This window comes from Neomonachus schauinslandi, chromosome 7, assembly GCF_002201575.2.
Source record: "Neomonachus schauinslandi chromosome 7, ASM220157v2, whole genome shotgun sequence".
NCBI classification, from domain to species: Eukaryota; Metazoa; Chordata; class Mammalia; order Carnivora; family Phocidae; genus Neomonachus; species Neomonachus schauinslandi.
The window spans coordinates 140,890,479-140,898,553 of NC_058409.1; positions in this window are offsets into that span (position 1 = coordinate 140,890,479).

Here is an 8,075-nt window from a genome sequence, read left to right on the forward strand (position 1 = left end):
AAATAAATAAATAAATAAATAAATAAATAAATAAATAAATAAATAAAATCTTTAAAAAAAGAAAATCACATATGTACACACATGAACTCCCACATACAGGTGCACACACACACACAGGGGTGTCAAATCTACCTCATTAAGTTACTAGAATGGTAGCCAGTCTTGCTTCTTCCTTCCCAAGTCGAATGAGCTCTGTCCTTGGGATGGTAGTCAGCCTCTTCCCAAATGCCACACAACAGATAGCATTAAGGTATTTTCCATTGCATGTTTCTGTGGTTTTTTGTTTTTGTTTTAGCTTCATTGCTGTATAATTGACTAAAAATTGTGTATATTTAAAGTATACAATGTGGTGTTTTGATATATGTATACATTGTGATATATTTACTACAGTCAAGTTAATTAAAGCATCTGTCAACTCACACAGTGACCTTTTTATTAATTAATTAATTTTGTGGTGAGAACACTTAAGATCCTTTCTGTGGTAAATTAGTTGTCTCTTTTCCCAGTGTCTACTGTGATATTTTCTTCTTTATCTCCAATAATACTTGATTTCTTTAATTTAAAATTTTAACGTTGATCATGTACTTAGTCAATTCTATTATTTCTTATAGTTTGTGTGTTTGCTTGGGTTTTCTATATGGACAATATTTTTTCCAAACATAACTTTCTTATGAAATCCCATTTTTATTTGAAAACTCTAAAATCTCGAATTGCACTGATTATTGTCTCAGATATGATGGTGGATATAGATAATTGGTGTGGGCCGATGATGTTTGCTCATGGATTTAAGAGGAATGATATGAAATATTCACCAAGATGGATGGCATTTGTGGAGGGTTGTACACAGAGAACGGGGATTGGATTAAGAATCTCTCCTGTTTTCAAATTAAAACTTGGAAATGAGTTAATATTTACTTTTTACACTTCTTTATATATAAAGTGAGACAATAATGATGGTATTTTTTCTTATTTAAACTATTTTTAGTAAACATTCTTGCACTTCTCACATAAAGATCTAGTTTGCAGTGATGAATTCCTTTTAATTAGTAGACTTAATTTTTGAGAGCAGGTTTAGGGTTACAGAAATATTGTTCAGAATGTACACAGAGTTCCTACACACAATTCTACCCCCACACAGTATCTCTATTATTAACACTTTGTATTAATGTGGTACATTTATTAAAACTGATGAACCAATATTTATGCATTATTCCGTGAAGTCCATAGTATACTTCACATCTCACACTTTGTGTTGTACAGTTCTGTGGGTTTCAACAAAGGTTTTGAAACGATAATGCCAAGTATCCAAACAATGCAGCATCATAAGAAATTACTGCACTGCTTCAAAAATGCCTTGTGTCCCACATTTTCATCCCACCCCATCCACCTGGATCCACAACCACTGATCTTTTTACCATGTCTATAGTTTTGCCTTTTCCAAAATATCATATAGTTGGAATCATACTGTATGTTGCATTTTTAGACTGACTTCTTTCTCTTAGCAATCGTATGGATTGAAGGGTATCCCCCCCAATACATATAAAGATTTTATTTATTTAGAAAGAGAGAGAGTGTGAGCAGGGGGAGGGGCAGAGGAAGAGGGAGAGAGAGAATCTCAAGCAGTCTCCCGGCTGAGCGTGAGCCCAACATGGCTCGATCTCAGGACCATGAGATCCTGACCTGAGCCAAAAATCAAGAGTCAAATGCTCATCCAACTGAGCCATCCAGGTGCCCCATGACTGGCATCCTTTTAGAAGTGGAAATGCACCTGAGGTGTGCAAGCAGAGAGGAAAGGTTAGGATTCAGAGAAAGTAATCATTGGCAGCAAAGGCGAGCAGCCTCAGGAGAAACCAAACCTGCTGACTCAGTACTGGACTTCCAGCCTTCAGTATTGTGAAAAAATAAGTGTCTGTGGTTTAAACCATCCAGTCTGTGGTATTTTGTTATGCCATCCCTACAGACTAATACAGCAACATACATGTAAGATTCTTCTGTAATGTCTTTGCATAGCTTGATAGCTCATTTCATTTTTTAATCATTCACTTACTAAAGAAAATCTTGGTTGCTTCTAAGTTTTGATTATTATGAGTAAAGCTGCTATAAACTTTCATGTGCAGGTTTCTGTGTGGATATGTTTTCAACTCATTTGGGTACATCTCTAGGAAAATGGTTGCGGGACTGTATGAAACCTGTTATTTAGTTTAACAAGAAACTGCCTGTCATCTGAAGTGGCAAAGTGCAACATGGGTAACATTTTGCACTCTCACCAGCAATGAACATAATTGTTCCTATTGCTCCATACCCTTACCAGCGGTTAGTGTGGTAAGTGTTTTGGATTTTAGCCATTCTAATAGATGAAGAGCCTGAATAGACATATTTACAAAGAAGATATTCAAATGGCCAACGGGTACATGAAAAAGTAGTCAACATCATCAATGATTAGGTAAGTGCAAACCAAAACCACAAGGAGATAAGATAAACATGCCTGTTAGGAACACTACCATTAATATACAATGAAATACTATTTAACCATAAAAGAAAGGAAATCCTACCATTTGCTACAATATGGATAGACCTTGAGGGCATTATGCTAAGTGAAGTAATATATTGTATGATCTTACTTATATGTAGAATCTTAAAAAAAAACCCAAAACAATTTCATAGAAAAAAGAAATCAGACTTGTGGCTGGCAAAGGCAGGGATGGAGGATGGGGAAATTAGGTGAAGGAGAAATTCCAGGTATAAGATAAATAAGCTCTGGGGATACACTGGACAACATGATGACTTAGCTGACAATACTATATGGTATATTTGAAAGTTGTGAAGTTTTAGACTTCAGGTAGAGAGTTCGGTTGCTGTGAAAGTCATACATGAAATTAAATAAATAAAATAAATATAAGACAATGATGAAAGGGAAAAAACAACAAAAATTGTGCAGTAAAAGAAATATAAAGTGTTCTACAATGTGTGGTTTACATGAAAATACTGTTTATATAATTATAATCATATGAACATTTAATAATTTAGATAATGGTATATCTATCATCGTATATATATATATATATATATATATATATATATCATCTAGCTATTTATACAGAGAGAGAGAGGGGAGGGAGAGAGAGAGAATTATATAGTACATAATTAGCTTAAGAAAAAGGAGCATCTGTAATGGAGATTTGTGTATAAGATTTAAATCCTAATGTTCTTTAGTCAAGATACAGTGTAAATTTGAAAGCTAACATATAATATTGGTATAAACATCTTATTTATACAATTTTACATATATATTACATATATATGTACGTAAATAAAACCATAGTCTCTGGTAATTTGGGAGGTGGGGGATAATGAGTATTCTTTTTAATGGTAAGCTTGTAGGATGACTTGCTTTTTTTTTTAAGATTTTATTTATTTATTTGTCAGAGAGAGATTGAGAGCACAAGCAAGGGGCACAGCAGGCAGAGGGAGAAGCAGGTTTCCCACTAATCAAGGACCCCAGTGCAGGACTCAATCCCAGGACCCTGGGATCAAGACCTGAGCCGAAGGCAGACGCTTAACCAACTGAGCCACTCAGGCATCCCGGATGACTTGCTTTTTAACTATGTACAAAATACTTGCAATAAAAATAATGTTAAATAAAAATGATCTAAGCTCTATTTTAAAAGAAAGTTGCATGAATAATTAAAATGATAAAGTCATTCATATGAAACAATGTTTTTCATAATTATCATTAAGACAATGATAATTTTGCCTCATATTTGCTTTTGCTCTTGATACCTATAGTGGTTTTTAGTGTAATTCCATATTGTCTATATAATAAAATTCGTTAATCATATAAAATAATATAAAGCGAAAATTTGAAAAACCTAAAGGCTCAGACTCAGCTGTGAAAAAGTATTTGAAAACCTCTTTCATGAAATGATTGTCTGCAGGTCCAGAAACAGTAGCTATACAAAAGGGGGAAAAATGTACGAATTCCCTTAGAAAAGAAAACCCAACCACATTTAGGAGTAAAACCCAATGAGCCTGAGAACAAACAAGCAGAAGGCAGAATTCCACAAACAAGCAGAAGGCAGCCAGGCAGGATGTAACCCATAGGGGAAATCACAAAGAAGCAGAGTAGCTCTGGAGAAATCCTAACTGAGGTCCAGAGCATATACAGAACCTAAAGGCACAGCCCCAGCTCTCAGAAACTAACGTGAGAGAGCAGCCCTGGAGGGGGGGGGGGGGGGGAGAAGGGTATTTAAATAACAAATATGCTCAGGAAGGAAAAAAATCTAAACAGAGTAGTGAATCTACTCTAAAGAGCCACAAAAAGCAGTAGGAACAGCAAATGCTAAAACAAAGAGAACATAAAAGTATAATACACTAAATTTGAGTAGGAGAAAATTGCCTCAGAGAACAGAATGAACCCGCCACAGCAGGAAATCTATAGATTAGAAAATAATAATGTTCTTCACCACATTTAGTAGAAAAGGATGAAACCCAATAAATGGACAAACTTAAAAGTGCTTAGAGAAGATAAACAAATACCACTGGGCGAGTTGACTATTATTTTTTTTAAGAGTGTGTAAAAAAAATACACAAATTTTCCGTGAACAGGTGAACTATTGCATACATTCATCTTCAGACTGATTTAAAGGTCAGTGTTGACTACAGCACTATAATTTTTCAATTCTAAAGAATGGCATCAACCGAAGAGCAACATTTTGATTGACACATAACAAATTAAGCCCCATATTTTTCCTATAGGAGCAAGTCTTTATCACCCCAATCATCCATGGCAAACGATGTGCTGTGTAGATACAGATCACATGCATTCTATTTTTTTTTAGATTATTTATTTATTTATTAGTGAGAGAGAGAGAGGGAGAGAGAGCACAAGCAGGGGGAGCGGCAGGCAGACGGAGAAGCAAGCTCCCTGCTGAGCAAGGAGCCTGCACGGGACTTGATCCCAGGACCCCAAGATCATGACCTGAGCCAAAAGTAGAGGCTTAACTGACTGAGCCACCCAGGTGTCTTAGATCACATGTACTTTAAAGCAGAGTCAAATAAGGATAGCAGCAAGGCTATTCAGTGATATGTAAACAAATTAACAAATCCTTGGTATACAGCTACTCACACAAGCCGCATTCCAATAATTTGTTGTCCATGCATCCCATTGGCTGGTGGATAGAAGCGGGTTGTATTCTGTTAAACACATTACTTTACAACCCAGGTGCTGTAACTCAGCACAATTTCCTGACTGGAGCATGATAGACACTCAGTCTTCTGCATGAAAGGACAGAAATTTTGGTTCACTGTTGCACATGTCCCTTTAAAACCTCATTCTTTAAAAAAAAAAAATGAAGTTACCTGAATTTATGTTAATACCAAACAGAGAGAAAAAGAGACACAGAGACAGAGACTAAATAAAGCATACGGTAAGAGTGGGAAATTATGAAGGTTAAGCATAAATAACAAAAAGTAAATATGTTTATGAAAATTAAATATCTATATATTACGACAAAGTCATTCCATTTCTAAATCTGTATCTTATTAGGGAAACGCTCACACAGAGCCACAGCCCCATGTACAAAGCTAATCACCTCATTAGTGATTGTGCTAGCTGTCAGTTGGATTTAACACAGTGACCAACACTAGGGAAATAAATAAGTAAAACTGCATTGATCATCGTTACGGTATACTATGCACCAGATAGAAGTCAAAGTCTGTAACTATGTAACCCTGAACATACCTTAAATACATACCATTCAGTGAAGAATGTGACATAGAAAAGCTTTGTGTAACAATACTTTTTCAGGTTAAATGGTATACATGCAATACATAAGTTTTTATATTGTTCATGTATACATATATACGCAAGGACATGTTCATCAAATACTGAGTACTTTTTACTGACATGGGAAGTAGGTGTCCAGAGCCCCTGTAGGAATTGTATTAATGATTCTGAAAATTTGATATATAAAATACTTTGTCAGATGGTCAAACCAAGTTATAGAATAAAATGTACAGCCTTATACCTGTTTATTTGTTAGAAAATCTCACATTTTAAAAAATACGAATTAGGTGTTCCTTCTCAGGAGAAAAGCAAAACGAACAAACAAAAAGCCCAAAGAAATTTTAATCATGGTCTTAAAGATGGAGAATCTATAAATTGGAAATGAGGGTAACTAATCACAGGACCCCATTCTGGGGATATTCCTCTCCTGTCAGTGAGGGAAGATCTACTTTTATGGGCTTTCTAACAAAGTTGGCATAACTTTACTACTATAGTAATTTATGATTTTCCACAACAGAGAAAACGTATTTTTCATTTTCCAAATATACAATCTCAGACGTTTGGGGAATTTTTTGTTTGTTTGTTTGTTTGTTTTGCTTTGTTTGTCTTAAAGATTACCCAGCAGAGTAAGATTCCTTGGGATACACTTTGGCAAATCATGTTCTGTAAGAATATATTTGAATGAATCCTGGTGATAGGTTTAGACTTGGAAATTTTAAGTGAAGTGTTAATAATTTGTTAGAAAAAAATTAGCAAACTGAAAAGGATCTTGTTTATCAAAGTAACCTATACTCTGAAATGGAGGTGATATAGGCAGGCCGGGTCTGAGGGCCCGGAAGGGTCCTGCATGATTAGCCAAGAGGGTCCTTGGCTTCTTCACACAGGATGGAAATCAAAGGTGAGCCAGCAGGAGGTGAAAGCAGTTTATTGATGATAGAAAGAGAGACAGCAGATACAGATGGTCCTGGAACATCTGGGAGACCCAGAAAGGAAAAGAGCATAAGTCTCACCTTTGTTCTGGGTCTGGGGGTTTCTACTGAGGTAGGTGGTCTGGTATACCTGTCCTCTCAGGCATCCAGGAACAGGTTAGATCAGAGACGAGGGCCCATGTGTTATTCAGTGGAGCGAGGGAATCTTGGCATGGAGAGGTCTAGCTGCAGTGGTCTGGAAAGCACATAGGATAGCTTCCTCTGGTCACTCTCACCTGGTCCTTCCTTTGATGTTATTTGTTCTAGAGAATCATTATAACTCCCTGTCCCTTACAAGGAGGACAACGCTATTTGCATTACAAGGCATGTATAGAGTAGGTGGGAGTGCAGGTCCTAGCAGGAATGAAAGCCAGAAAAGAAGCAAAGGAAAAAAAAAATCTCATGGGGTCCCTTTTGTTTCCCTGTCTCAGAGTGACCATTGCTCCCCTCCACAATCACTGACTTTTTTCGGCGATTGTTTTTATTAGTCACTATTACACCAACATTTCAGTTCAATCACTGTCTTCTACTTCTATGCATCACTCAGATACATGCAGTTGTTTTTTGCTTTTATAGATTATAAAATAGATCACAAAATCCTAGCATACATTTCTTTATCGATGTGGGAAACAAAGGCAAAAGAAAAAATTAAATTTCCTTACTGCCTACAGCCCACTGACAAGTCCTTGAAACAGCCATAGTGACCTTCCTCTGGGAGCTCAGCTGCCTCGATGTTGACACCGTGCTAAGGGCAAAAGGCAAACTTAGCCCGACCCCCAGGATCCTGTGAGTCTACTTTAAACACATAGAAATGCCTTTGGAAACTTCCTTTATCTCTACCCCCCACAATGTATGTTAGCAATCATCCTGCAAGCATATGGCCCACTGTTACACATCTGAAGGGTCTCATGACTGAGTTTTTACTGAACAGTAATAAATGACCTTTTCCTAACAATAGCTAGCTCCCTCAGGGTCCTGGAAACCTTTGCTTCCAAAATTCCCTAGAGACTTCGGCTGTCCCTAACTCCCTCCCAGCTTGTAAGTATATAATCCAGTCACCCAACACAACCCCAGTGCAGCTTGTTCTGCCCGCAGGTCCTGTCCCCATGCTTTAATAAAACCACCTTTTTGCACTGAGGATGTCTCAAGAATTATTTCTTGGCTGCCGGCTCTGAACCCCAACATGTTCTACATCATTTCTTACAGCATGAACCATAATCATTCATTGCATTGCCTTACCTAATATAATAGATTGTTAATAAAATTAATAAACATTTTAATTCAAATCTAAATAAAATTTAACAAAAGAACAAATGAGTGAA